This window comes from Eucyclogobius newberryi, unplaced genomic scaffold (assembly GCF_026437365.1).
Source record: "Eucyclogobius newberryi isolate DKJ021-1_F unplaced genomic scaffold, fEucNew1.0.hap1 SCAF_56, whole genome shotgun sequence".
NCBI classification, from domain to species: Eukaryota; Metazoa; Chordata; class Actinopteri; order Gobiiformes; family Gobiidae; genus Eucyclogobius; species Eucyclogobius newberryi.
Genome location: NW_027316234.1, coordinates 176250 through 200000, shown reverse-complemented (window position 1 = coordinate 200000; position 23751 = coordinate 176250). Strand labels below are relative to the sequence as shown.

The 23751-nt window shown below is 49.2% G+C and overlaps 41 non-coding genes and 2 pseudogenes across 41 annotated transcripts; all 43 read left to right on the top strand.

The window, feature by feature from the left end:
- Window positions 1-130: 130 nt before the first annotated feature.
- Window positions 131-249, top strand: LOC140384118 (5S ribosomal RNA). Its single transcript, XR_011932808.1, has one exon. It is a non-coding gene; the product is annotated as a 5S ribosomal RNA (ribosomal RNA).
- Window positions 250-400: 151 nt separating this feature from the next.
- On the top strand, window positions 401-519 carry LOC140384117 (5S ribosomal RNA). Its single transcript, XR_011932807.1, has one exon. It is a non-coding gene; the product is annotated as a 5S ribosomal RNA (ribosomal RNA).
- Window positions 520-670: 151 nt separating this feature from the next.
- On the top strand, window positions 671-789 carry LOC140345754 (5S ribosomal RNA). Its single transcript, XR_011924030.1, has one exon. It is a non-coding gene; the product is annotated as a 5S ribosomal RNA (ribosomal RNA).
- Window positions 790-940: 151 nt separating this feature from the next.
- LOC140384116 (5S ribosomal RNA) lies at window positions 941-1059 on the top strand. The gene has a single exon (XR_011932806.1). It is a non-coding gene; the product is annotated as a 5S ribosomal RNA (ribosomal RNA).
- A 151-nt stretch (window positions 1060-1210) lies between these two features.
- Window positions 1211-1329, top strand: LOC140384115 (5S ribosomal RNA). Its single transcript, XR_011932805.1, has one exon. It is a non-coding gene; the product is annotated as a 5S ribosomal RNA (ribosomal RNA).
- A 151-nt stretch (window positions 1330-1480) lies between these two features.
- On the top strand, window positions 1481-1599 carry LOC140345753 (5S ribosomal RNA). The gene has a single exon (XR_011924029.1). It is a non-coding gene; the product is annotated as a 5S ribosomal RNA (ribosomal RNA).
- Window positions 1600-1750: 151 nt separating this feature from the next.
- On the top strand, window positions 1751-1869 carry LOC140345752 (5S ribosomal RNA). Its single transcript, XR_011924028.1, has one exon. It is a non-coding gene; the product is annotated as a 5S ribosomal RNA (ribosomal RNA).
- Window positions 1870-2020: 151 nt separating this feature from the next.
- LOC140384113 (5S ribosomal RNA) lies at window positions 2021-2139 on the top strand. The gene has a single exon (XR_011932804.1). It is a non-coding gene; the product is annotated as a 5S ribosomal RNA (ribosomal RNA).
- A 156-nt stretch (window positions 2140-2295) lies between these two features.
- Window positions 2296-2414, top strand: LOC140384112 (5S ribosomal RNA). Its single transcript, XR_011932803.1, has one exon. It is a non-coding gene; the product is annotated as a 5S ribosomal RNA (ribosomal RNA).
- A 151-nt stretch (window positions 2415-2565) lies between these two features.
- LOC140384111 (5S ribosomal RNA) lies at window positions 2566-2684 on the top strand. The gene has a single exon (XR_011932802.1). It is a non-coding gene; the product is annotated as a 5S ribosomal RNA (ribosomal RNA).
- Window positions 2685-2835: 151 nt separating this feature from the next.
- LOC140345751 (5S ribosomal RNA) lies at window positions 2836-2954 on the top strand. The gene has a single exon (XR_011924027.1). It is a non-coding gene; the product is annotated as a 5S ribosomal RNA (ribosomal RNA).
- A 151-nt stretch (window positions 2955-3105) lies between these two features.
- LOC140345748 (5S ribosomal RNA) lies at window positions 3106-3224 on the top strand. The gene has a single exon (XR_011924025.1). It is a non-coding gene; the product is annotated as a 5S ribosomal RNA (ribosomal RNA).
- A 151-nt stretch (window positions 3225-3375) lies between these two features.
- On the top strand, window positions 3376-3494 carry LOC140345747 (5S ribosomal RNA). Its single transcript, XR_011924024.1, has one exon. It is a non-coding gene; the product is annotated as a 5S ribosomal RNA (ribosomal RNA).
- A 156-nt stretch (window positions 3495-3650) lies between these two features.
- On the top strand, window positions 3651-3769 carry LOC140384110 (5S ribosomal RNA). Its single transcript, XR_011932801.1, has one exon. It is a non-coding gene; the product is annotated as a 5S ribosomal RNA (ribosomal RNA).
- Window positions 3770-3920: 151 nt separating this feature from the next.
- On the top strand, window positions 3921-4039 carry LOC140345746 (5S ribosomal RNA). The gene has a single exon (XR_011924023.1). It is a non-coding gene; the product is annotated as a 5S ribosomal RNA (ribosomal RNA).
- A 156-nt stretch (window positions 4040-4195) lies between these two features.
- On the top strand, window positions 4196-4314 carry LOC140345745 (5S ribosomal RNA). Its single transcript, XR_011924022.1, has one exon. It is a non-coding gene; the product is annotated as a 5S ribosomal RNA (ribosomal RNA).
- Window positions 4315-4465: 151 nt separating this feature from the next.
- On the top strand, window positions 4466-4584 carry LOC140384109 (5S ribosomal RNA). The gene has a single exon (XR_011932800.1). It is a non-coding gene; the product is annotated as a 5S ribosomal RNA (ribosomal RNA).
- A 157-nt stretch (window positions 4585-4741) lies between these two features.
- LOC140345744 (5S ribosomal RNA) lies at window positions 4742-4860 on the top strand. Its single transcript, XR_011924021.1, has one exon. It is a non-coding gene; the product is annotated as a 5S ribosomal RNA (ribosomal RNA).
- A 151-nt stretch (window positions 4861-5011) lies between these two features.
- On the top strand, window positions 5012-5130 carry LOC140345742 (5S ribosomal RNA). The gene has a single exon (XR_011924019.1). It is a non-coding gene; the product is annotated as a 5S ribosomal RNA (ribosomal RNA).
- Window positions 5131-5287: 157 nt separating this feature from the next.
- Window positions 5288-5406, top strand: LOC140384108 (5S ribosomal RNA). Its single transcript, XR_011932799.1, has one exon. It is a non-coding gene; the product is annotated as a 5S ribosomal RNA (ribosomal RNA).
- Window positions 5407-11622: 6216 nt separating this feature from the next.
- LOC140345287 (5S ribosomal RNA) lies at window positions 11623-11741 on the top strand (annotated as a pseudogene).
- A 145-nt stretch (window positions 11742-11886) lies between these two features.
- Window positions 11887-12005, top strand: LOC140345741 (5S ribosomal RNA). Its single transcript, XR_011924018.1, has one exon. It is a non-coding gene; the product is annotated as a 5S ribosomal RNA (ribosomal RNA).
- Window positions 12006-12164: 159 nt separating this feature from the next.
- On the top strand, window positions 12165-12283 carry LOC140345740 (5S ribosomal RNA). Its single transcript, XR_011924017.1, has one exon. It is a non-coding gene; the product is annotated as a 5S ribosomal RNA (ribosomal RNA).
- A 151-nt stretch (window positions 12284-12434) lies between these two features.
- LOC140345739 (5S ribosomal RNA) lies at window positions 12435-12553 on the top strand. Its single transcript, XR_011924016.1, has one exon. It is a non-coding gene; the product is annotated as a 5S ribosomal RNA (ribosomal RNA).
- A 6192-nt stretch (window positions 12554-18745) lies between these two features.
- On the top strand, window positions 18746-18864 carry LOC140384106 (5S ribosomal RNA). The gene has a single exon (XR_011932797.1). It is a non-coding gene; the product is annotated as a 5S ribosomal RNA (ribosomal RNA).
- Window positions 18865-19015: 151 nt separating this feature from the next.
- Window positions 19016-19134, top strand: LOC140384105 (5S ribosomal RNA). The gene has a single exon (XR_011932796.1). It is a non-coding gene; the product is annotated as a 5S ribosomal RNA (ribosomal RNA).
- A 151-nt stretch (window positions 19135-19285) lies between these two features.
- Window positions 19286-19404, top strand: LOC140345738 (5S ribosomal RNA). The gene has a single exon (XR_011924015.1). It is a non-coding gene; the product is annotated as a 5S ribosomal RNA (ribosomal RNA).
- Window positions 19405-19555: 151 nt separating this feature from the next.
- On the top strand, window positions 19556-19674 carry LOC140384104 (5S ribosomal RNA). Its single transcript, XR_011932795.1, has one exon. It is a non-coding gene; the product is annotated as a 5S ribosomal RNA (ribosomal RNA).
- Window positions 19675-19825: 151 nt separating this feature from the next.
- LOC140384102 (5S ribosomal RNA) lies at window positions 19826-19944 on the top strand. The gene has a single exon (XR_011932794.1). It is a non-coding gene; the product is annotated as a 5S ribosomal RNA (ribosomal RNA).
- A 151-nt stretch (window positions 19945-20095) lies between these two features.
- Window positions 20096-20214, top strand: LOC140384101 (5S ribosomal RNA). The gene has a single exon (XR_011932793.1). It is a non-coding gene; the product is annotated as a 5S ribosomal RNA (ribosomal RNA).
- Window positions 20215-20365: 151 nt separating this feature from the next.
- Window positions 20366-20484, top strand: LOC140384100 (5S ribosomal RNA). The gene has a single exon (XR_011932792.1). It is a non-coding gene; the product is annotated as a 5S ribosomal RNA (ribosomal RNA).
- A 151-nt stretch (window positions 20485-20635) lies between these two features.
- Window positions 20636-20754, top strand: LOC140345736 (5S ribosomal RNA). The gene has a single exon (XR_011924013.1). It is a non-coding gene; the product is annotated as a 5S ribosomal RNA (ribosomal RNA).
- Window positions 20755-20905: 151 nt separating this feature from the next.
- Window positions 20906-21024, top strand: LOC140384099 (5S ribosomal RNA). The gene has a single exon (XR_011932791.1). It is a non-coding gene; the product is annotated as a 5S ribosomal RNA (ribosomal RNA).
- Window positions 21025-21175: 151 nt separating this feature from the next.
- On the top strand, window positions 21176-21294 carry LOC140384098 (5S ribosomal RNA). The gene has a single exon (XR_011932790.1). It is a non-coding gene; the product is annotated as a 5S ribosomal RNA (ribosomal RNA).
- Window positions 21295-21445: 151 nt separating this feature from the next.
- LOC140384097 (5S ribosomal RNA) lies at window positions 21446-21564 on the top strand. The gene has a single exon (XR_011932789.1). It is a non-coding gene; the product is annotated as a 5S ribosomal RNA (ribosomal RNA).
- A 151-nt stretch (window positions 21565-21715) lies between these two features.
- On the top strand, window positions 21716-21834 carry LOC140384096 (5S ribosomal RNA). Its single transcript, XR_011932788.1, has one exon. It is a non-coding gene; the product is annotated as a 5S ribosomal RNA (ribosomal RNA).
- A 161-nt stretch (window positions 21835-21995) lies between these two features.
- On the top strand, window positions 21996-22114 carry LOC140345286 (5S ribosomal RNA; annotated as a pseudogene).
- Window positions 22115-22255: 141 nt separating this feature from the next.
- Window positions 22256-22374, top strand: LOC140384094 (5S ribosomal RNA). The gene has a single exon (XR_011932786.1). It is a non-coding gene; the product is annotated as a 5S ribosomal RNA (ribosomal RNA).
- Window positions 22375-22531: 157 nt separating this feature from the next.
- On the top strand, window positions 22532-22650 carry LOC140384093 (5S ribosomal RNA). The gene has a single exon (XR_011932785.1). It is a non-coding gene; the product is annotated as a 5S ribosomal RNA (ribosomal RNA).
- A 151-nt stretch (window positions 22651-22801) lies between these two features.
- LOC140384091 (5S ribosomal RNA) lies at window positions 22802-22920 on the top strand. The gene has a single exon (XR_011932784.1). It is a non-coding gene; the product is annotated as a 5S ribosomal RNA (ribosomal RNA).
- Window positions 22921-23078: 158 nt separating this feature from the next.
- Window positions 23079-23197, top strand: LOC140384090 (5S ribosomal RNA). Its single transcript, XR_011932783.1, has one exon. It is a non-coding gene; the product is annotated as a 5S ribosomal RNA (ribosomal RNA).
- A 151-nt stretch (window positions 23198-23348) lies between these two features.
- Window positions 23349-23467, top strand: LOC140345735 (5S ribosomal RNA). Its single transcript, XR_011924012.1, has one exon. It is a non-coding gene; the product is annotated as a 5S ribosomal RNA (ribosomal RNA).
- A 157-nt stretch (window positions 23468-23624) lies between these two features.
- LOC140345733 (5S ribosomal RNA) lies at window positions 23625-23743 on the top strand. The gene has a single exon (XR_011924011.1). It is a non-coding gene; the product is annotated as a 5S ribosomal RNA (ribosomal RNA).
- The last annotated feature ends 8 nt before the right edge of the window (window positions 23744-23751 follow it).

Below are 23751 nucleotides of genomic sequence, written 5' to 3'. Positions count from 1 at the left end.
TCAAAAAAAAAAAAAAAAAGAAGTTTTTCATTGAGATATCCCAATTTTGACCGAGCAAGTGGCGTGAAGGTACTCTTCACGAAAAGACAGTGTTTGATATAAAAAAGGCCGTTTTGACCTGGAACATTTCGCTCACGGCCATACCAGCCTGGACCAGCCCGATCTCGTCTGATCTCGGAAGCCAAGCAGGGTTGGGCCTGGTTAGTACTTGGATGGGAGACCGCCTGGGAATACCAGGTGCTGTGAGCATTTTCACACTTTTTCACCTGTCAAAAAAAAAAAAAAAAAAGAAGTTTTTCATTGAGATATCCCAATTTTGACCGAGCAAGTGGCGTGAAGGTACTCTTCACGAAAAGACAGTGTTTGATATAAAAAAGGCCGTTTTGACCTGGAACATTTCGCTCACGGCCATACCAGCCTGGACCAGCCCGATCTCGTCTGATCTCGGAAGCCAAGCAGGGTTGGGCCTGGTTAGTACTTGGATGGGAGACCGCCTGGGAATACCAGGTGCTGTGAGCATTTTCACACTTTTTCACCTGTCAAAAAAAAAAAAAAAAAAGAAGTTTTTCATTGAGATATCCCAATTTTGACCGAGCAAGTGGCGTGAAGGTACTCTTCACGAAAAGACAGTGTTTGATATAAAAAAGGCCGTTTTGACCTGGAACATTTCGCTCACGGCCATACCACCCTGGACCAGCCCGATCTCGTCTGATCTCGGAAGCCAAGCAGGGTTGGGCCTGGTTAGTACTTGGATGGGAGACCGCCTGGGAATACCAGGTGCTGTGAGCATTTTCACACTTTTTCACCTGTCAAAAAAAAAAAAAAAAAAGAAGTTTTTCATTGAGATATCCCAATTTTGACCGAGCAAGTGGCGTGAAGGTCCTCTTCACGAAAAGACAGTGTTTGATATAAAAAAGGCCGTTTTGACCTGGAACATTTCGCTCACGGCCATACCAGCCTGGACCAGCCCGATCTCGTCTGATCTCGGAAGCCAAGCAGGGTTGGGCCTGGTTAGTACTTGGATGGGAGACCGCCTGGGAATACCAGGTGCTGTGAGCATTTTCACACTTTTTCACCTGTCAAAAAAAAAAAAAAAAAAGAAGTTTTTCATTGAGATATCCCAATTTTGACCGAGCAAGTGGCGTGAAGGTACTCTTCACGAAAAGACAGTGTTTGATATAAAAAAGGCCGTTTTGACCTGGAACATTTCGCTCACGGCCATACCAGCCTGGACCAGCCCGATCTCGTCTGATCTCGGAAGCCAAGCAGGGTTGGGCCTGGTTAGTACTTGGATGGGAGACCGCCTGGGAATACCAGGTGCTGTGAGCATTTTCACACTTTTTCACCTGTCAAAAAAAAAAAAAAAAAAGAAGTTTTTCATTGAGATATCCCAATTTTGACCGAGCAAGTGGCGTGAAGGTACTCTTCACGAAAAGACAGTGTTTGATATAAAAAAGGCCGTTTTGACCTGGAACATTTCGCTCACGGCCATACCACCCTGGACCAGCCCGATCTCGTCTGATCTCGGAAGCCAAGCAGGGTTGGGCCTGGTTAGTACTTGGATGGGAGACCGCCTGGGAATACCAGGTGCTGTGAGCATTTTCACACTTTTTCACCTGTCAAAAAAAAAAAAAAAAAAGAAGTTTTTCATTGAGATATCCCAATTTTGACCGAGCAAGTGGCGTGAAGGTACTCTTCACGAAAAGACAGTGTTTGATATAAAAAAGGCCGTTTTGACCTGGAACATTTCGCTCACGGCCATACCACCCTGGACCAGCCCGATCTCGTCTGATCTCGGAAGCCAAGCAGGGTTGGGCCTGGTTAGTACTTGGATGGGAGACCGCCTGGGAATACCAGGTGCTGTGAGCATTTTCACACTTTTTCACCTGTCAAAAAAAAAAAAAAAAAAGAAGTTTTTCATTGAGATATCCCAATTTTGACCGAGCAAGTGGCGTGAAGGTACTCTTCACGAAAAGACAGTGTTTGATATAAAAAAGGCCGTTTTGACCTGGAACATTTCGCTCACGGCCATACCAGCCTGGACCAGCCCGATCTCGTCTGATCTCGGAAGCCAAGCAGGGTTGGGCCTGGTTAGTACTTGGATGGGAGACCGCCTGGGAATACCAGGTGCTGTGAGCATTTTCACACTTTTTCACCTGTCAAAAAAAAAAAAAAAAAAAAAAAGAAGTTTTTCATTGAGATATCCCAATTTTGACCGAGCAAGTGGCGTGAAGGTACTCTTCACGAAAAGACAGTGTTTGATATAAAAAAGGCCGTTTTGACCTGGAACATTTCGCTCACGGCCATACCAGCCTGGACCAGCCCGATCTCGTCTGATCTCGGAAGCCAAGCAGGGTTGGGCCTGGTTAGTACTTGGATGGGAGACCGCCTGGGAATACCAGGTGCTGTGAGCATTTTCACACTTTTTCACCTGTCAAAAAAAAAAAAAAAAAAGAAGTTTTTCATTGAGATATCCCAATTTTGACCGAGCAAGTGGCGTGAAGGTACTCTTCACGAAAAGACAGTGTTTGATATAAAAAAGGCCGTTTTGACCTGGAACATTTCGCTCACGGCCATACCAGCCTGGACCAGCCCGATCTCGTCTGATCTCGGAAGCCAAGCAGGGTTGGGCCTGGTTAGTACTTGGATGGGAGACCGCCTGGGAATACCAGGTGCTGTGAGCATTTTCACACTTTTTCACCTGTCAAAAAAAAAAAAAAAAAAGAAGTTTTTCATTGAGATATCCCAATTTTGACCGAGCAAGTGGCGTGAAGGTACTCTTCACGAAAAGACAGTGTTTGATATAAAAAAGGCCGTTTTGACCTGGAACATTTCGCTCACGGCCATACCACCCTGGACCAGCCCGATCTCGTCTGATCTCGGAAGCCAAGCAGGGTTGGGCCTGGTTAGTACTTGGATGGGAGACCGCCTGGGAATACCAGGTGCTGTGAGCATTTTCACACTTTTTCACCTGTCAAAAAAAAAAAAAAAAAAGAAGTTTTTCATTGAGATATCCCAATTTTGACCGAGCAAGTGGCGTGAAGGTCCTCTTCACGAAAAGACAGTGTTTGATATAAAAAAGGCCGTTTTGACCTGGAACATTTCGCTCACGGCCATACCACCCTGGACCAGCCCGATCTCGTCTGATCTCGGAAGCCAAGCAGGGTTGGGCCTGGTTAGTACTTGGATGGGAGACCGCCTGGGAATACCAGGTGCTGTGAGCATTTTCACACTTTTTCACCTGTCAAAAAAAAAAAAAAAAAAGAAGTTTTTCATTGAGATATCCCAATTTTGACCGAGCAAGTGGCGTGAAGGTACTCTTCACGAAAAGACAGTGTTTGATATAAAAAAGGCCGTTTTGACCTGGAACATTTCGCTCACGGCCATACCACCCTGGACCAGCCCGATCTCGTCTGATCTCGGAAGCCAAGCAGGGTTGGGCCTGGTTAGTACTTGGATGGGAGACCGCCTGGGAATACCAGGTGCTGTGAGCATTTTCACACTTTTTCACCTGTCAAAAAAAAAAAAAAAAAAAAAAAGAAGTTTTTCATTGAGATATCCCAATTTTGACCGAGCAAGTGGCGTGAAGGTACTCTTCACGAAAAGACAGTGTTTGATATAAAAAAGGCCGTTTTGACCTGGAACATTTCGCTCACGGCCATACCAGCCTGGACCAGCCCGATCTCGTCTGATCTCGGAAGCCAAGCAGGGTTGGGCCTGGTTAGTACTTGGATGGGAGACCGCCTGGGAATACCAGGTGCTGTGAGCATTTTCACACTTTTTCACCTGTCAAAAAAAAAAAAAAAAAAGAAGTTTTTCATTGAGATATCCCAATTTTGACCGAGCAAGTGGCGTGAAGGTACTCTTCACGAAAAGACAGTGTTTGATATAAAAAAGGCCGTTTTGACCTGGAACATTTCGCTCACGGCCATACCACCCTGGACCAGCCCGATCTCGTCTGATCTCGGAAGCCAAGCAGGGTTGGGCCTGGTTAGTACTTGGATGGGAGACCGCCTGGGAATACCAGGTGCTGTGAGCATTTTCACACTTTTTCACCTGTCAAAAAAAAAAAAAAAAAAAAAAAGAAGTTTTTCATTGAGATATCCCAATTTTGACCGAGCAAGTGGCGTGAAGGTACTCTTCACGAAAAGACAGTGTTTGATATAAAAAAGGCCGTTTTGACCTGGAACATTTCGCTCACGGCCATACCACCCTGGACCAGCCCGATCTCGTCTGATCTCGGAAGCCAAGCAGGGTTGGGCCTGGTTAGTACTTGGATGGGAGACCGCCTGGGAATACCAGGTGCTGTGAGCATTTTCACACTTTTTCACCTGTCAAAAAAAAAAAAAAAAAAGAAGTTTTTCATTGAGATATCCCAATTTTGACCGAGCAAGTGGCGTGAAGGTACTCTTCACGAAAAGACAGTGTTTGATATAAAAAAGGCCGTTTTGACCTGGAACATTTCGCTCACGGCCATACCAGCCTGGACCAGCCCGATCTCGTCTGATCTCGGAAGCCAAGCAGGGTTGGGCCTGGTTAGTACTTGGATGGGAGACCGCCTGGGAATACCAGGTGCTGTGAGCATTTTCACACTTTTTCACCTGTCAAAAAAAAAAAAAAAAAAAAAAAAGAAGTTTTTCATTGAGATATCCCAATTTTGACCGAGCAAGTGGCGTGAAGGTACTCTTCACGAAAAGACAGTGTTTGATATAAAAAAGGCCGTTTTGACCTGGAACATTTCGCTCACGGCCATACCACCCTGGACCAGCCCGATCTCGTCTGATCTCGGAAGCCAAGCAGGGTTGGGCCTGGTTAGTACTTGGATGGGAGACCGCCTGGGAATACCAGGTGCTGTGAGCATTTTCACACTTTTTCACCTGTCAAAAAAAAAAAAAAAAAAGAAGTTTTTCATTGAGATATCCCAATTTTGACCGAGCAAGTGGCGTGAAGGTACTCTTCACGAAAAGACAGTGTTTGATATAAAAAAGGCCGTTTTGACCTGGAACATTTCGCTCACGGCCATACCACCCTGGACCAGCCCGATCTCGTCTGATCTCGGAAGCCAAGCAGGGTTGGGCCTGGTTAGTACTTGGATGGGAGACCGCCTGGGAATACCAGGTGCTGTGAGCATTTTCACACTTTTTCACCTGTCAAAAAAAAAAAAAAAAAAAAAAAAGAAGTTTTTCATTGAGATATCCCAATTTTGACCGAGCAAGTGGCGTGAAGGTACTCTTCACGAAAAGACAGTGTTTGATATAAAAAAGGCCGTTTTGACCCGGAACATTTCGCTCACGGCCATACCAGCCTGGACCAGCCCGATCTCGTCTGATCTCGGAAGCCAAGCAGGGTTGGGCCTGGTTAGTACTTGGATGGGAGACCGCCTGGGAATACCAGGTGCTGTGAGCATTTTCACACTTTTTCACCTGTCAAAAAAAAAAAAAAAAAAAAAAAAGAAGTTTTTCATTGAGATATCCCAATTTTGACCGAGCAAGTGGCGTGAAGGTACTCTTCACGAAAAGACAGTGTTTGATATAAAAAAGGCCGTTTTGACCTGGAACATTTCGCTCACGGCCATACCACCCTGGACCCGCCCCTTTGCAATCAGTGCAGGTGCGTGCAATTTGTGGTGTGCTGCATGGTCTGGAGCTGGGGGTTTTGGGAGTTTTTTTTTGAGTTTTTAATCGTTATTTTGGTCATTTTCATTTACTTTTTTCAGTTCTTTTGTTTGTTCCCCTCCCAGTAAACTTACTGGGAGGTGGATTTTTTGTTTTTTGTGAGCATGGCTCAAAGGACGGACAACACGGCATCGGACACTGGAATGGACACGACAAAGGCAAGACAAAGTTTGAAAGAATCTGTAAATAATAGAAAGAACGAAGAAAGAAGAATGAAATTTATGAAAGAACTCACTGTGGTGTTGGAGTTGACGGAGGGAGCACAAATCACGCCACTAGCTTTTTTGAAATCGACTCAGGAGGTGTGCGGCTCCATAGTAGCGTGCAGACTCATCTCGAAGGACAAATATGAAGTAACCGTCAGTACCACTAAAGCGAAGGAGCGGCTCCTGGACGGGTACTGCATTGGAGGAGTCAGGGTTCACGCCCGTGACATCTCGGTGGATGAGCTGGTCGTGTCCTTCATGGGGCTGCCGGCTTATATCGAGGACGAGGAGATCCTGGCCAAGCTCTACGCCTGGGGGGTCTCTGCGGTCTCCGAGGTGAGGAGGAGAATGTGGCCGGGGACGAACGTGGCGGACGGCACCAGGTTTGTACGGGTAAGGTTCACGGACACGGTGCAGTCCTTACCGTATTCTGTCAGGTTTGACACCGCGGGGGGCCCCGAGTACTTCAGGGTAATACACGACAGGCAGGTGCGGGTGTGTAGGGGGTGTCTCCAGCCTGGCCATATTCTGAGGGAGTGCCCTGACTTTCTGTGCCGCAACTGCGGGAGCCAGGGGCATTACGCGCGCGAGTGCGTCGCGCAGCGGGCCCCGAAGTGCAGAGAGTGCCGCATGTTCCGCCACTTATGTCCGTGTGGTGCGGGTGACAGAGAGGAGGACAGAGGGGAGGACAGAGGGGAGGACAGGGAGGACGCCATTGGAGGAGAGAGCAGTGACGTGGCCCAGAACGTGCCCGCAACTGCTCTCTCCGAAGTAGAGGAGTTTTTGGAGGAGGAGGCTGTGGAGGAGTCAGGGGAGCCAGAGGTGTCTGGCTCCTCTTGCTCCTCTGACTCCTCAGACGAGGAGGCGTCCGTCGCACTGGAGATGGTGCTCGGCTCAGCGCTGGCGTCTGGGAAGGTGGGAGCAGGACAAACTGCTCCTCCTGACCAGAGGGAGGGGACTCGTGAGGGTCCAACTCCTAAGCCCGTGGAGGAAGAGGCTGAACCCGGGAGGAGGATGGGTGCGGGACAGGCCCCGCATCTTACCTCCAAAGGGGGGGACATCACCACAGGGCTGGGTGATGATCCCAAGCTCCAGTCGGACGGTGGTAAGAGGGGACAGGTGGAGAAGAAGGATAAGAAAGGGGCAAGACGCAGGAAGCAGGTGGCAGGAGACGGAGAGGGCGCTGCTGCTGAGAGCGGCTCTGCCTCCTCCGTTCCAACCACTTCAAAAGCGCCAGCAGAAAGCTCCATCAACCCACCATCCTCCACACGCAGCTCTGCCCCACGAGGTGAGCTCGAGACTGTTTTTAATGATGACTTCATGGATTTCTCCACCCGTGAAGTCAGAAAAAGAGTGTGGCAGTCGGATGCGACGGGCGCCAAAAAGAAGTCTAAATAAAAGATGGGTTACATCCTCCAAGGTCTCCTCTTAATGGCGTTCTCCTTGTCCTCTTGGAACGCAGGCGGCCTGCGGAGCCCAGTGCGGATGCAGAGCGCGTTACACTTTTCCAAGTGGGACGTGCTCTGCATCCAAGAAACGCACTGGGATGTCAGCCACGCGCAACAAGTGCGGAGCATGGGAGTAGGCTCTGTATTTTGGGCCCTGGGCACGGCGTGCTCGCGCGGTGTGGCCACGGTGGTGAGGCCTGGTGTCTTAGGCCAACCCACCCTGGTACACGCCGACCCAGAGGGCTCCTTCCTGGTCCTGGACTTCACGGACACAGTGAAGTTCAGACTAATTAACATCTACGCCCCGAACGATGATGGTCTGAGGAGGCAATTCTTCAAAAAAATATTTCGCTTTGCGAACGACAATACAATCATAATCGGTGACTTTAATACAACACTTTGCAAGACAGACATCGGCATTAACAACTCTTTTAAAAACAGCACTGCCAGGACAGCCCTGTTGGAAGAAGCCGCCAGCAGGAACCTGACGGAGGTGTGGCGGTTCGTCCACCCCTTCCTGAAGGATTTCTCCAGGCGGCAGGTCGTCCAGGGCGTCCTGAAGCAGTCCCGCATTGACCTCTGTTTTGCCTCCTCAGACCTGGCACAGAGAGTCAGTGGTGCTTCCTACAAGTGGTCAGGCTTGAGTGATCACTCCACTTTAGATATTTATTTTGGGTTAGTTTCATCACCGAGGAATGGAGGACTGTGGGTCCTAAACAGCTCCATCCTCGGTGATGAAACTTTTTGTAGGAAAATGGACTTTTTGTTTGATGTATTTGACATGGAGCTGGAGCTGATCGACAGCGTGGTCGATTGGTGGCCGACGGCAAAAACACGCATTAAAAAGCTCTGTGTCAATTACAGCAAACACAAGGCGTGGCTGTCGACCAGGAGGGAGACCGCTCTCCGCCAGCGCCTGCAGGTCCTGGACCAGGGCGCAGCTTTTATCACTGGCCCTGTGGATCCAGAGTACCTGGTGGTGCGCGCTGAGCTGGAGCAGCTGGAGGTAAGTAGGTGTCAGGGTGCAATTTTGAGGGCAAAAGCCAGACACACAGTCGAAGGAGAACGCTCGACAGCGTTCTTCTTCGGCTGTGAGAAGGTTACACAGGGAAAGATGCACATAGATAAGTTGATAGATAAGACAGGTAAGATTGTTTCCGAGGTAAGTGAGGTTTTAGAGACAGCGCAGGATTTCTATAGTAGGCTTTTTAGTTCAGACGGAGTGGCAGAGCAGGCTTTAGACCAGGCTGTAGGTGCTCTGGAGCGCACACTGAGCAGGGAGGATAGGGAGCTGTGCGACGCGCCTCTGTCTCTCATGGAGATAGAGGCTGCAGTCAAGAGTTTAAATACAGGGAAAAGCCCCGGAGAGGACGGACTAACCTGTGAGTTTTTCAAGCGTTTCGCTTCCAGGTTAGCTCCGATCCTACTCCTATTATATCAGGATTTTGAGAGTGAGAGTAGAGTTGGCGATGGTTTTGCGATGAGTGTCGTCACTCTGCTTTTTAAGAAGGGCGACAGGAGCAGCCTCGCCAACTACAGGCCCATTAGCCTTTTGAACGTAGACTATAAAATTTTAGCAAAGGTATTAGCAGGTAGGTTAAAGCGTGTGATTGGATCCGTCATACACCCCTCGCAGGCCTACAGCGTCCCCGGGAGGGACATCTCAGACACAGTTTTGTCTCTGAGATATCTCCTTCGGCAGATGCACGCGACCGGTGGTATTCACGTTAGTGTAGACTTTAACAAGGCGTTCGACAGAGTTGAGCATTCGTTCCTCTGGACTGTATTAGGTAAGTTAGGTTTCGGCGAACGGTTTGTTAATTGGCTACAGCTCATCTATTCCTTTGCGGTCAGTAAGGTCAAAGTCAACGGGTTTCTAACTGACTCTTTCCCCTTAAAAAGATCAGTCAGGCAGGGCTGTCCCCTCTCGTCGCTCCTCTACAGCATCGCCGCTGAGCCTTTGGCGGCCATGTTGAGGGCGGACGCGGCGGTGAGGGGACTGACCACGCCTGCGGGTAGGGAAGTCAAAATTTTTCAGTACGCAGATGACACGAATCTGATCCTCCGAGACGTGGAGAGCCTGAACGCCTCTCTCCACGTGCTCAATGTTTACGGCCTCGCTTCAGGGGCCAAAATCAATTTCGATAAAACCACGGTTAAATTTTGCGGGAGCGTCACGCCTGTTCCTCTCCCTGTCCAGCTCCGGGAGGCGGGGGACTCCTACAAGGTCCTCGGCGTCCCCCTGGGCAGAGACGAGGAGGCGTGTCGTACTGCACTTTGGTCGCCTTTGTGCGAGAAAATTACAGCGCGCTTGAATTTTTGGAGACGTCGTAATCTGACATTAAAAGGTAAAGTCTTAGTTGTAAATTCTTTGTGCATGTCCATGTTGAACCATGCACTCTCCGTGTACGGCCTGCCGGGGGTCTATGCTAACAAATTAAGGTTAGTGATAAACCACTTTTTGTGGAATCGTGAGAGGGGCTTTATTGCACATAAGGTTATGATAGGTGAGTACGATCAGGGAGGTTTAAAGTTAGCAGATTTAGAGTTAAGGAAGAAGGCCTTCAGGCTGAAAACAATTCGGAAATTTCTAGACGTTGAGGTAGATGCTCCATGGAAGGATTATATAGGTGAGTTTGTTAATAGTCTAGGTAAGTTTGGTGTTTATAATTTGTGTTTGTTGCCCCCTGTTTCGGTCCTGGAGGGCCTCCCCCCCTTCGAGAGGGAACTCTTGGAGGCGTGGAGGACTTTCAGGCCCCTGACTGTGGCGGTTCCAGACAGCGGTGAGGGTCTCGCGCACATGCCCCTCCGTCATAACCCTGACTTGCTCTCCGCTCCCCCCGGGAAGCGCGAGTGCATGATCAGTGGGGCGATGGAGGAGGCTGGGCTGGAATATGTAGGTAAGGTATTTGACGTGAAAGGTAATTTTAGTGTAGATTACATAGGGAAGTGTTTTAGGTTAGCAGGTAAAGTGTTTAGGAGAAAGTATATTAGTGGTATGGTAAGTATTTTTAACAGGAATCTGGTCAGGCATTGGGGAAGCACTTTGGGCCAAATGGGGAGCACGACAGGTAAGTTGAATTTTAATGTATTTGTTAGCACGGGGAGGTTTAGGATTTTCACAGACCTACCCACCCGCATCCTGTATCAGTTGTTGTTGCCGGGAGTGCTCGGGCGTCCCGCCTCGGAACACAAATGGTCATTAACATTCCCCGCACGCACCATCGCAACCATCTGGGCCAACATCTTTAATTGGTACACCCCACATAACGTAGGTCATTTTGACTTCAGATTTAGACACAGGATCGTCTTTACATCCGCAGCACTGCACGCATTTCTTCCCGACAGCTACGCTGCGGACTGCCCCGTGTGCCACGGACCCCCCGAGACCCTGGAGCACATGCTGTACACCTGCCCGGCCGTCCGCCCGTTCTGGTCCCGACTGCAGGACCTCCTCGCTCGGAGGCTGTCCTGGAGGCTCCCACCGCCGGCGGCCCTAGGAGGGGACGACCAGGAGCCCTGGCTCCTCCTCTTTGGTCCCGGACAGAGTCGCTCTGGAGCCAACACCCATCTCGCCCGACTAACCCTCTCCATAGCCCGGTACACATTATATCTCAACAGGAACATCCATCTCCGTGACAATAAAACAGCAGCACCCTGGCCCATCTTCAAAGGACTCTTGGCCGCACACCTCCGACACCTCCACATGGCAGCAGAGCACCGGTTCATCACCCACCTCGTCCCCCACAACACCCTGATCCACCTCACACCCTCTGGAAACCTGGACATCCTCTTCTGACCCCGGCATCACCCCCCCCAACCACGGCATCACCCCCCATCACTGAAGAATGTTTGGAGAATGATTGTGTGTTTGATTTTCTGTAAATTTTTGTCTCGTCTCCCCCTGCCCTTGTGTATCCCATTCCCTTGCCCTTGTGTGTCATGTATGTCTGTACATTCATGTAAATATATGTAAATACTTGTTTTAAGATGTTTTTGATAATAAAAGATAAAAAAAAAAAAAAAAAGACCAGCCCGATCTCGTCTGATCTCGGAAGCCAGGCAGGGTTGGGCCTGGTTAGTACTTGGATGGGAGACCGCCTGGGAATACCAGGTGCTGTGAGCATTTTCACACTTTTTCACCTGTCAAAAAAAAAAAAAAAAAAAAAAAAGAAGTTTTTCATTGAGATATCCCAATTTTGACCGAGCAAGTGGCGTGAAGGTACTCTTCACGAAAAGACAGTGTTTGATGCAAAAAAAGCCATTTATACGAGTTTTGACCTGGAACATTTCGCTCACGGCCATACCACCCTGGAACAGCCCGATCTCGTTTGATCTCGGAAGCCAAGCGGGGTTGGGCCTTGTTAGTACTTGGATGGAACACCGCCTGGGAATACCAGGTGCTGTGAGCATTTTCACACTTTTTCACCCGTCAAAAAAAAAAAAGAAGTTTTTCATTGAGATATCCCAATTTTGACCGAGCAAGTGGCGTGAAGGTACTCTTCACGAAAAGACAGTGTTTGATATAAAAAAGGCCGTTTTGACCTGGAACATTTCGCTCACGGCCATACCACCCTGGACCAGCCCGATCTCGTCTGATCTCGGAAGCCAAGCAGGGTTGGGCCTGGTTAGTACTTGGATGGGAGACCGCCTGGGAATACCAGGTGCTGTGAGCATTTTCACACTTTTTCACCTGTCAAAAAAAAAAAAGAAAAAAAAAAAAAGAAGTTTTTCATTGAGATATCCCAATTTTGACCGAGCAAGTGGCGTGAAGGTACTCTTCACGAAAAGACAGTGTTTGATATAAAAAAGGCCGTTTTGACCTGGAACATTTCGCTCACGGCCATACCACCCTGGACCAGCCCGATCTCGTCTGATCTCGGAAGCCAAGCAGGGTTGGGCCTGGTTAGTACTTGGATGGGAGACCGCCTGGGAATACCAGGTGCTGTGAGCATTTTCACACTTTTTCACCTGTCAAAAAAAAAAAAAAAAAAGAAGTTTTTCATTGAGATATCCCAATTTTGACCGAGCAAGTGGCGTGAAGGTACTCTTCACGAAAAGACAGTGTTTGATATAAAAAAGGCCGTTTTGACCTGGAACATTTCGCTCACGGCCATACCACCCTGGACCAGCCCGATCTCGTCTGATCTCGGAAGCCAAGCAGGGTTGGGCCTGGTTAGTACTTGGATGGGAGACCGCCTGGGAATACCAGGTGCTGTGAGCATTTTCACACTTTTTCACCTGTCAAAAAAAAAAAAAAAAAAGAAGTTTTTCATTGAGATATCCCAATTTTGACCGAGCAAGTGGCGTGAAGGTACTCTTCACGAAAAGACAGTGTTTGATATAAAAAAGGCCGTTTTGACCTGGAACATTTCGCTCACGGCCATACCACCCTGAACACGCCCCTTTGCAATCAGTGCAGGTGCGTGCAATTTGTGGTGTGCTGCATGGTCTGGAGCTGGGGGTTTTGGGAGTTTTTTTTGAGTTTTTAATCGTTATTTTGGTCATTTTCATTTACTTTTTTCAGTTCTTTTGTTTGTTCCCCTCCCAGTAAACTTACTGGGAGGTGGATTTTTTGTTTTTTGTGAGCATGGCTCAAAGGACGGACAACACGGCATCGGACACTGGAATGGACACGACAAAGGCAAGACAAAGTTTGAAAGAATCTGTAAATAATAGAAAGAACGAAGAAAGAAGAATGAAATTTATGAAAGAACTCACTGTGGTGTTGGAGTTGACGGAGGGAGCACAAATCACGCCACTAGCTTTTTTGAAATCGACTCAGGAGGTGTGCGGCTCCATAGTAGCGTGCAGACTCATCTCGAAGGACAAATATGAAGTAACCGTCAGTACCACTAAAGCGAAGGAGCGGCTCCTGGACGGGTACTGCATTGGAGGAGTCAGGGTTCACGCCCGTGACATCTCGGTGGATGAGCTGGTCGTGTCCTTCATGGGGCTGCCGGCTTATATCGAGGACGAGGAGATCCTGGCCAAGCTCTACGCCTGGGGGGTCTCTGCGGTCTCCGAGGTGAGGAGGAGAATGTGGCCGGGGACGAACGTGGCGGACGGCACCAGGTTTGTACGGGTAAGGTTCACGGACACGGTGCAGTCCTTACCGTATTCTGTCAGGTTTGACACCGCGGGGGGCCCCGAGTACTTCAGGGTAATACACGACAGGCAGGTGCGGGTGTGTAGGGGGTGTCTCCAGCCTGGCCATATTCTGAGGGAGTGCCCTGACTTTCTGTGCCGCAACTGCGGGAGCCAGGGGCATTACGCGCGCGAGTGCGTCGCGCAGCGGGCCCCGAAGTGCAGAGAGTGCCGCATGTTCCGCCACTTATGTCCGTGTGGTGCGGGTGACAGAGAGGAGGACAGAGGGGAGGACAGAGGGGAGGACAGGGAGGACGCCATTGGAGGAGAGAGCAGTGACGTGGCCCAGAACGTGCCCGCAACTGCTCTCTCCGAAGTAGAGGAGTTTTTGGAGGAGGAGGCTGTGGAGGAGTCAGGGGAGCCAGAGGTGTCTGGCTCCTCTTGCTCCTCTGACTCCTCAGACGAGGAGGCGTCCGTCGCACTGGAGATGGTGCTCGGCTCAGCGCTGGCGTCTGGGAAGGTGGGAGCAGGACAAACTGCTCCTCCTGACCAGAGGGAGGGGACTCGTGAGGGTCCAACTCCTAAGCCCGTGGAGGAAGAGGCTGAACCCGGGAGGAGGATGGGTGCGGGACAGGCCCCGCATCTTACCTCCAAAGGGGGGGACATCACCACAGGGCTGGGTGATGATCCCAAGCTCCAGTCGGACGGTGGTAAGAGGGGACAGGTGGAGAAGAAGGATAAGAAAGGGGCAAGACGCAGGAAGCAGGTGGCAGGAGACGGAGAGGGCGCTGCTGCTGAGAGCGGCTCTGCCTCCTCCGTTCCAACCACTTCAAAAGCGCCAGCAGAAAGCTCCATCAACCCACCATCCTCCACACGCAGCTCTGCCCCACGAGGTGAGCTCGAGACTGTTTTTAATGATGACTTCATGGATTTCTCCACCCGTGAAGTCAGAAAAAGAGTGTGGCAGTCGGATGCGACGGGCGCCAAAAAGAAGTCTAAATAAAAGATGGGTTACATCCTCCAAGGTCTCCTCTTAATGGCGTTCTCCTTGTCCTCTTGGAACGCAGGCGGCCTGCGGAGCCCAGTGCGGATGCAGAGCGCGTTACACTTTTCCAAGTGGGACGTGCTCTGCATCCAAGAAACGCACTGGGATGTCAGCCACGCGCAACAAGTGCGGAGCATGGGAGTAGGCTCTGTATTTTGGGCCCTGGGCACGGCGTGCTCGCGCGGTGTGGCCACGGTGGTGAGGCCTGGTGTCTTAGGCCAACCCACCCTGGTACACGCCGACCCAGAGGGCTCCTTCCTGGTCCTGGACTTCACGGACACAGTGAAGTTCAGACTAATTAACATCTACGCCCCGAACGATGATGGTCTGAGGAGGCAATTCTTCAAAAAAATATTTCGCTTTGCGAACGACAATACAATCATAATCGGTGACTTTAATACAACACTTTGCAAGACAGACATCGGCATTAACAACTCTTTTAAAAACAGCACTGCCAGGACAGCCCTGTTGGAAGAAGCCGCCAGCAGGAACCTGACGGAGGTGTGGCGGTTCCTCCACCCCTTCCTGAAGGATTTCTCCAGGCGGCAGGTCGTCCAGGGCGTCCTGAAGCAGTCCCGCATTGACCTCTGTTTTGCCTCCTCAGACCTGGCACAGAGAGTCAGTGGTGCTTCCTACAAGTGGTCAGGCTTGAGTGATCACTCCACTTTAGATATTTATTTTGGGTTAGTTTCATCACCGAGGAATGGAGGACTGTGGGTCCTAAACAGCTCCATCCTCGGTGATGAAACTTTTTGTAGGAAAATGGACTTTTTGTTTGATGTATTTGACATGGAGCTGGAGCTGATCGACAGCGTGGTCGATTGGTGGCCGACGGCAAAAACACGCATTAAAAAGCTCTGTGTCAATTACAGCAAACACAAGGCGTGGCTGTCGACCAGGAGGGAGACCGCTCTCCGCCAGCGCCTGCAGGTCCTGGACCAGGGCGCAGCTTCCACCACTGGCCCTGTGGATCCAGAGTACCTGGTGGTGCGCGCTGAGCTGGAGCAGCTGGAGGTAAGTAGGTGTCAGGGTGCAATTTTGAGGGCAAAAGCCAGACACACAGTCGAAGGAGAACGCTCGACAGCGTTCTTCTTCGGCTGTGAGAAGGTTACACAGGGAAAGATGCACATAGATAAGTTGATAGATAAGACAGGTAAGATTGTTTCCGAGGTAAGTGAGGTTTTAGAGACAGCGCAGGATTTCTATAGTAGGCTTTTTAGTTCAGACGGAGTGGCAGAGCAGGCTTTAGACCAGGCTGTAGGTGCTCTGGAGCGCACACTGAGCAGGGAGGATAGGGAGCTGTGCGACGCGCCTCTGTCTCTCATGGAGATAGAGGCTGCAGTCAAGAGTTTAAATACAGGGAAAAGCCCCGGAGAGGACGGACTAACCTGTGAGTTTTTCAAGCGTTTCGCTTCCAGGTTAGCTCCGATCCTACTCCTATTATATCAGGATTTTGAGAGTGAGAGTAGAGTTGGCGATGGTTTTGCGATGAGTGTCGTCACTCTGCTTTTTAAGAAGGGCGACAGGAGCAGCCTCGCCAACTACAGGCCCATTAGCCTTTTGAACGTAGACTATAAAATTTTAGCAAAGGTATTAGCAGGTAGGTTAAAGCGTGTGATTGGATCCGTCATACACCCCTCGCAGGCCTACAGCGTCCCCGGGAGGGACATCTCAGACACAGTTTTGTCTCTGAGATATCTCCTTCGGCAGATGCACGCGACCGGTGGTATTCACGTTAGTGTAGACTTTAACAAGGCGTTCGACAGAGTTGAGCATTCGTTCCTCTGGACTGTATTAGGTAAGTTAGGTTTCGGCGAACGGTTTGTTAATTGGCTACAGCTCATCTATTCCTTTGCGGTCAGTAAGGTCAAAGTCAACGGGTTTCTAACTGACTCTTTCCCCTTAAAAAGATCAGTCAGGCAGGGCTGTCCCCTCTCGTCGCTCCTCTACAGCATCGCCGCTGAGCCTTTGGCGGCCATGTTGAGGGCGGACGCGGCGGTGAGGGGACTGACCACGCCTGCGGGTAGGGAAGTCAAAATTTTTCAGTACGCAGATGACACGAATCTGATCCTCCGAGACGTGGAGAGCCTGAACGCCTCTCTCCACGTGCTCAATGTTTACGGCCTCGCTTCAGGGGCCAAAATCAATTTCGATAAAACCACGGTTAAATTTTGCGGCAGCGTCACGCCTGTTCCTCTCCCTGTCCAGCTCCGGGAGGCCGGGGACTCCTACAAGGTCCTCGGCGTCCCCCTGGGCAGAGACGAGGAGGCGTGTCGTACTGCACTTTGGTCGCCTTTGTGCGAGAAAATTACAGCGCGCTTGAATTTTTGGAGACGTCGTAATCTGACATTAAAAGGTAAAGTCTTAGTTGTAAATTCTTTGTGCATGTCCATGTTGAACCATGCACTCTCCGTGTACGGCCTGCCGGGGGTCTATGCTAACAAATTAAGGTTAGTGATAAACCACTTTTTGTGGAATCGTGAGAGGGGCTTTATTGCACATAAGGTTATGATAGGTGAGTACGATCAGGGAGGTTTAAAGTTAGCAGATTTAGAGTTAAGGAAGAAGGCCTTCAGGCTGAAAACAATTCGGAAATTTCTAGACGTTGAGGTAGATGCTCCATGGAAGGATTATATAGGTGAGTTTGTTAATAGTCTAGGTAAGTTTGGTGTTTATAATTTGTGTTTGTTGCCCCCTGTTTCGGTCCTGGAGGGCCTCCCCCCCTTCGAGAGGGAACTCTTGGAGGCGTGGAGGACTTTCAGGCCCCTGACTGTGGCGGTTCCAGACAGCGGTGAGGGTCTCGCGCACATGCCCCTCCGTCATAACCCTGACTTGCTCTCCGCTCCCCCCGGGAAGCGCGAGTGCATGATCAGTGGGGCGATGGAGGAGGCTGGGCTGGAATATGTAGGTAAGGTATTTGACGTGAAAGGTAATTTTAGTGTAGATTACATAGGGAAGTGTTTTAGGTTAGCAGGTAAAGTGTTTAGGAAAAAGTATATTAGTGGTATGGTAAGTATTTTTAACAGGAATCTGGTCAGGCATTGGGGAAGCACTTTGGGCCAAATGGGGAGCACGACAGGTAAGTTGAATTTTAATGTATTTGTTAGCACGGGGAGGTTTAGGATTTTCACAGACCTACCCACCCGCATCCTGTATCAGTTGTTGTTGCCGGGAGTGCTCAGGCGTCCCGCCTCGGAACACAAATGGTCATTAACATTCCCCGCACGCACCATCGCAACCATCTGGGCCAACATCTTTAATTGGTACACCCCACATAACGTAGGTCATTTTGACTTCAGATTTAGACACAGGATCGTCTTTACATCCGCAGCACTGCACGCATTTCTTCCCGACAGCTACGCTGCGGACTGCCCCGTGTGCCACGGACCCCCCGAGACCCTGGAGCACATGCTGTACACCTGCCCGGCCGTCCGCCCGTTCTGGTCCCGACTGCAGGACCTCCTCGCTCGGAGGCTGTCCTGGAGGCTCCCACCGCCGGCGGCCCTAGGAGGGGACGACCAGGAGCCCTGGCTCCTCCTCTTTGGTCCCGGACAGAGTCGCTCTGGAGCCAACACCCATCTCGCCCGACTAACCCTCTCCATAGCCCGGTACACATTATATCTCAACAGGAACATCCATCTCCGTGACAATAAAACAGCAGCACCCTGGCCCATCTTCAAAGGACTCTTGGCCGCACACCTCCGACACCTCCACATGGCAGCAGAGCACCGGTTCATCACCCACCTCGTCCCCCACAACACCCTGATCCACCTCACACCCTCTGGAAACCTGGACATCCTCTTCTGACCCCGGCATCACCCCCCCCAACCACGGCATCACCCCCCATCACTGAAGAATGTTTGGAGAATGATTGTGTGTTTGATTTTCTGTAATTTTTTGTCTCGTCTCCCCTTGCCCTTGTGTATCCCATTCCCTTGCCCTTGTGTGTCATGTATGTCTGTACATTCATGTAAATATATGTAAATACTTGTTTTAAGATGTTTTTGATAATAAAAGATAAAAAAAAAAAGACCAGCCCGATCTCGTCTGATCTCGGAAGCCAAGCAGGGTTGGGCCTGGTTAGTACTTGGATGGGAGACCGCCTGGGAATACCAGGTGCTGTGAGCATTTTCACACTTTTTCACCTGTCAAAAAAAAAAAAAAAAAAAAAAAGAAGTTTTTCATTGAGATATCCCAATTTTGACCGAGCAAGTGGCGTGAAGGTACTCTTCACGAAAAGACAGTGTTTGATATAAAAAAGGCCGTTTTGACCTGGAACATTTCGCTCACGGCCATACCAGCCTGGACCAGCCCGATCTCGTCTGATCTCGGAAGCCAAGCAGGGTTGGGCCTGGTTAGTACTTGGATGGGAGACCGCCTGGGAATACCAGGTGCTGTGAGCATTTTCACACTTTTTCACCTGTCAAAAAAAAAAAAAAAAAAGAAGTTTTTCATTGAGATATCCCAATTTTGACCGAGCAAGTGGCGTGAAGGTACTCTTCACGAAAAGACAGTGTTTGATATAAAAAAGGCCGTTTTGACCTGGAACATTTCGCTCACGGCCATACCAGCCTGGACCAGCCCGATCTCGTCTGATCTCGGAAGCCAAGCAGGGTTGGGCCTGGTTAGTACTTGGATGGGAGACCGCCTGGGAATACCAGGTGCTGTGAGCATTTTCACACTTTTTCACCTGTCAAAAAAAAAAAAAAAAAAGAAGTTTTTCATTGAGATATCCCAATTTTGACCGAGCAAGTGGCGTGAAGGTACTCTTCACGAAAAGACAGTGTTTGATATAAAAAAGGCCGTTTTGACCTGGAACATTTCGCTCACGGCCATACCACCCTGGACCAGCCCGATCTCGTCTGATCTCGGAAGCCAAGCAGGGTTGGGCCTGGTTAGTACTTGGATGGGAGACCGCCTGGGAATACCAGGTGCTGTGAGCATTTTCACACTTTTTCACCTGTCAAAAAAAAAAAAAAAAAAGAAGTTTTTCATTGAGATATCCCAATTTTGACCGAGCAAGTGGCGTGAAGGTACTCTTCACGAAAAGACAGTGTTTGATATAAAAAAGGCCGTTTTGACCTGGAACATTTCGCTCACGGCCATACCAGCCTGGACCAGCCCGATCTCGTCTGATCTCGGAAGCCAAGCAGGGTTGGGCCTGGTTAGTACTTGGATGGGAGACCGCCTGGGAATACCAGGTGCTGTGAGCATTTTCACACTTTTTCACCTGTCAAAAAAAAAAAAAAAAAAGAAGTTTTTCATTGAGATATCCCAATTTTGACCGAGCAAGTGGCGTGAAGGTACTCTTCACGAAAAGACAGTGTTTGATATAAAAAAGGCCGTTTTGACCTGGAACATTTCGCTCACGGCCATACCAGCCTGGACCAGCCCGATCTCGTCTGATCTCGGAAGCCAAGCAGGGTTGGGCCTGGTTAGTACTTGGATGGGAGACCGCCTGGGAATACCAGGTGCTGTGAGCATTTTCACACTTTTTCACCTGTCAAAAAAAAAAAAAAAAAAGAAGTTTTTCATTGAGATATCCCAATTTTGACCGAGCAAGTGGCGTGAAGGTACTCTTCACGAAAAGACAGTGTTTGATATAAAAAAGGCCGTTTTGACCTGGAACATTTCGCTCACGGCCATACCAGCCTGGACCAGCCCGATCTCGTCTGATCTCGGAAGCCAAGCAGGGTTGGGCCTGGTTAGTACTTGGATGGGAGACCGCCTGGGAATACCAGGTGCTGTGAGCATTTTCACACTTTTTCACCTGTCAAAAAAAAAAAAAAAAAAGAAGTTTTTCATTGAGATATCCCAATTTTGACCGAGCAAGTGGCGTGAAGGTACTCTTCACGAAAAGACAGTGTTTGATATAAAAAAGGCCGTTTTGACCTGGAACATTTCGCTCACGGCCATACCAGCCTGGACCAGCCCGATCTCGTCTGATCTCGGAAGCCAAGCAGGGTTGGGCCTGGTTAGTACTTGGATGGGAGACCGCCTGGGAATACCAGGTGCTGTGAGCATTTTCACACTTTTTCACCTGTCAAAAAAAAAAAAAAAAAAGAAGTTTTTCATTGAGATATCCCAATTTTGACCGAGCAAGTGGCGTGAAGGTACTCTTCACGAAAAGACAGTGTTTGATATAAAAAAGGCCGTTTTGACCTGGAACATTTCGCTCACGGCCATACCACCCTGGACCAGCCCGATCTCGTCTGATCTCGGAAGCCAAGCAGGGTTGGGCCTGGTTAGTACTTGGATGGGAGACCGCCTGGGAATACCAGGTGCTGTGAGCATTTTCACACTTTTTCACCTGTCAAAAAAAAAAAAAAAAAAGAAGTTTTTCATTGAGATATCCCAATTTTGACCGAGCAAGTGGCGTGAAGGTCCTCTTCACGAAAAGACAGTGTTTGATATAAAAAAGGCCGTTTTGACCTGGAACATTTCGCTCACGGCCATACCAGCCTGGACCAGCCCGATCTCGTCTGATCTCGGAAGCCAAGCAGGGTTGGGCCTGGTTAGTACTTGGATGGGAGACCGCCTGGGAATACCAGGTGCTGTGAGCATTTTCACACTTTTTCACCTGTCAAAAAAAAAAAAAAAAAAGAAGTTTTTCATTGAGATATCCCAATTTTGACCGAGCAAGTGGCGTGAAGGTACTCTTCACGAAAAGACAGTGTTTGATATAAAAAAGGCCGTTTTGACCTGGAACATTTCGCTCACGGCCATACCAGCCTGGACCAGCCCGATCTCGTCTGATCTCGGAAGCCAAGCAGGGTTGGGCCTGGTTAGTACTTGGATGGGAGACCGCCTGGGAATACCAGGTGCTGTGAGCATTTTCACACTTTTTCACCTGTCAAAAAAAAAAAAAAAAAAGAAGTTTTTCATTGAGATATCCCAATTTTGACCGAGCAAGTGGCGTGAAGGTACTCTTCACGAAAAGACAGTGTTTGATATAAAAAAGGCCGTTTTGACCTGGAACATTTCGCTCACGGCCATACCAGCCTGGACCAGCCCGATCTCGTCTGATCTCGGAAGCCAAGCAGGGTTGGGCCTGGTTAGTACTTGGATGGGAGACCGCCTGGGAATACCAGGTGCTGTGAGCATTTTCACACTTTTTCACCTGTCAAAAAAAAAAAAAAAAAAGAAGTTTTTCATTGAGATATCCCAATTTTGACCGAGCAAGTGGCGTGAAGGTACTCTTCACGAAAAGACAGTGTTTGATATAAAAAAGGCCGTTTTGACCTGGAACATTTCGCTCACGGCCATACCAGCCTGGACCAGCCCGATCTCGTCTGATCTCGGAAGCCAAGCAGGGTTGGGCCTGGTTAGTACTTGGATGGGAGACCGCCTGGGAATACCAGGTGCTGTGAGCATTTTCACACTTTTTCACCTGTCAAAAAAAAAAAAAAAAAAGAAGTTTTTCATTGAGATATCCCAATTTTGACCGAGCAAGTGGCGTGAAGGTACTCTTCACGAAAAGACAGTGTTTGATGCAAAAAAAGCCATTTATACGAGTTTTGACCTGGAACATTTCGCTCACGGCCATACCACCCTGGAACAGCCCGATCTCGTTTGATCTCGGAAGCCAAGCGGGGTTGGGCCTTGTTAGTACTTGGATGGAACACCGCCTGGGAATACCAGGTGCTGTGAGCATTTTCACACTTTTTCACCCGTCAAAAAAAAGAAGTTTTTCATTGAGATATCCCAATTTTGACCGAGCAAGTGGCGTGAAGGTACTCTTCACGAAAAGACAGTGTTTGATATAAAAAAGGCCGTTTTGACCTGGAACATTTCGCTCACGGCCATACCAGCCTGGACCAGCCCGATCTCGTCTGATCTCGGAAGCCAAGCAGGGTTGGGCCTGGTTAGTACTTGGATGGGAGACCGCCTGGGAATACCAGGTGCTGTGAGCATTTTCACACTTTTTCACCTGTCAAAAAAAAAAAAAAAAAAAAAAAAGAAGTTTTTCATTGAGATATCCCAATTTTGACCGAGCAAGTGGCGTGAAGGTACTCTTCACGAAAAGACAGTGTTTGATATAAAAAAGGCCGTTTTGACCTGGAACATTTCGCTCACGGCCATACCAGCCTGGACCAGCCCGATCTCGTCTGATCTCGGAAGCCAAGCAGGGTTGGGCCTGGTTAGTACTTGGATGGGAGACCGCCTGGGAATACCAGGTGCTGTGAGCATTTTCACACTTTTTCACCTGTCAAAAAAAAAAAAAAAAAAGAAGTTTTTCATTGAGATATCCCAATTTTGACCGAGCAAGTGGCGTGAAGGTACTCTTCACGAAAAGACAGTGTTTGATATAAAAAAGGCCGTTTTGACCTGGAACATTTCGCTCACGGCCATACCAGCCTGGACCAGCCCGATCTCGTCTGATCTCGGAAGCCAAGCAGGGTTGGGCCTGGTTAGTACTTGGATGGGAGACCGCCTGGGAATACCAGGTGCTGTGAGCATTTTCACACTTTTTCACCTGTCAAAAAAAAAAAAAAAAAAAAAAAAAGAAGTTTTTCATTGAGATATCCCAATTTTGACCGAGCAAGTGGCGTGAAGGTACTCTTCACGAAAAGACAGTGTTTGATATAAAAAAGGCCGTTTTGACCTGGAACATTTCGCTCACGGCCATACCAGCCTGGACCAGCCCGATCTCGTCTGATCTCGGAAGCCAAGCAGGGTTGGGCCTGGTTAGTACTTGGATGGGAGACCGCCTGGGAATACCAGGTGCTGTGAGCATTTTCACACTTTTTCACCTGTCAAAAAAAAAAAAAAAAAAGAAGTTTTTCATTGAGATATCCCAATTTTGACCGAGCAAGTGGCGTGAAGGTACTCTTCACGAAAAGACAGTGTTTGATATAAAAAAGGCCGTTTTGACCTGGAACATTTCGCTCACGGCCATACCACCCTGGACCAGCCCGATCTCGTCTGATCTCGGAAGCCAAGCAGGGTTGGGCCTGGTTAGTACTTGGATGGGAGACCGCCTGGGAATACCAGGTGCTGTGAGCATTTTCACACTTTTTCACCTGTCAAAAAAAAAAAAAAAAAAAAAAAAGAAGTTTTTCATTGAGATATCCCAATTTTGACCGAGCAAGTGGCGTGAAGGTACTCTTCACGAAAAGACAGTGTTTGATATAAAAAAGGCCGTTTTGACCTGGAACATTTCGCTCACGGCCATACCACCCTGGACCAGCCCGATCTCGTCTGATCTCGGAAGCCAAGCAGGGTTGGGCCTGGTTAGTACTTGGATGGGAGACCGCCTGGGAATACCAGGTGCTGTGAGCATTTTCACA